The sequence below is a fragment of the Schistocerca americana genome, chromosome 4, assembly GCF_021461395.2.
Source record: "Schistocerca americana isolate TAMUIC-IGC-003095 chromosome 4, iqSchAmer2.1, whole genome shotgun sequence".
Lineage (NCBI taxonomy): Eukaryota > Metazoa > Arthropoda > Insecta > Orthoptera > Acrididae > Schistocerca > Schistocerca americana.
The window spans coordinates 325,319,886-325,320,967 of record NC_060122.1 but is presented as its reverse complement, the minus strand read 5'-3'; the positions used below and the strand labels follow the sequence as shown (position 1 = coordinate 325,320,967).

At 47.8% G+C, this 1,082-nt stretch overlaps 1 pseudogene; it reads right to left on the bottom strand.

The window, feature by feature from the left end:
• Positions 1-504: 504 nt before the first annotated feature.
• LOC124614584 lies at positions 505-622 on the bottom strand (annotated as a pseudogene).
• Between the last annotated feature and the right edge of the window lie 460 nt (positions 623-1,082).

The window sequence follows — 1,082 nt, the reverse complement described above, 5'->3', positions numbered from 1 at the left end:
CGGTCAAGTTGGGTTCTCATGTACATCTTCATCTACGTGTTTACTCTGCAGTTCACAGTAAAGTGCCTGGCAGAGGGTTCAATAAACCCGCTTCAAGCTGTCTTTCAACCGTTCCACTCTCGAACGGCGGGCAGGGAAAACGACCACTTAAATTTTTCTGTGCGAGCCCTGATTTCTTTTATTTCATCGTGATGATCATTTCTCTGTTTGTGGGTGCCAACAGAATGTTTTCGCGATCGGAGGAGAAAACTGGTGATTGAAATTTCATGAGAAGATTCGGTCGCAACGTAAAAAAAAGAAAAAGCACTCCGTCTTCAGGCCACGAGTGGCCTACCGGGACCATCCGACAGCCGTTTCATCCGCAGTGGAGGATGCGGATAGGAGGGGCGTGGGGTCAGCACAGCGTTCTCCCGGTCGTTATGATGGTATTCTTGACCGAAGCCGCTACTATTCGGTCGAGTAGCTCCTCAATTGACATCACGAGGCTGAGTGCACCCCGAAAAATGGCAACAGCGCATGGCGGCCTGGATGGTCACCCAATCAAGTGCCGACCACGCCCGACAGGGCTTAACTTCGGTGATCTCACGGGAACCGGTGTATCCACTGCGGCAAGGCCGTTGCCTCGTAACGTAAAACGCCTGTTTTAATGATTGTCACTCCAGTTCACGTATCACGTCTGTGGCACGATCTTCCATATTTTGCGATAATACTACACGAGCTGCCCTTCTTTGTACTTTTTCGATGTCACCCGTCAGTCCCATCTGAAGTGGATGCCACACCGCACAGCAATACTCCAGAATAGGGCGGACAAGCGTGGTGTCAGCAGTCTCTTTAGCAGACCTGTTGCATGTTGCACCTTCTAAGTGCTCTGCCAATGAGTCGCAGTCCTTGGTTTGTTCTACCCACAACATTATCTATGTAATCGTTCCAATTTAGTTTATTTGTAACTCTAATCCCTAAGTATTTAATGGAATTTGCAGCCTTCAGATTTTTGTGACATATTGCGTAATCGAAATTTAGCGGATTTCTTTTAGTACTCATGTGAATACCTACACACTTTTCTTTATTCAGGGTCAATGGCC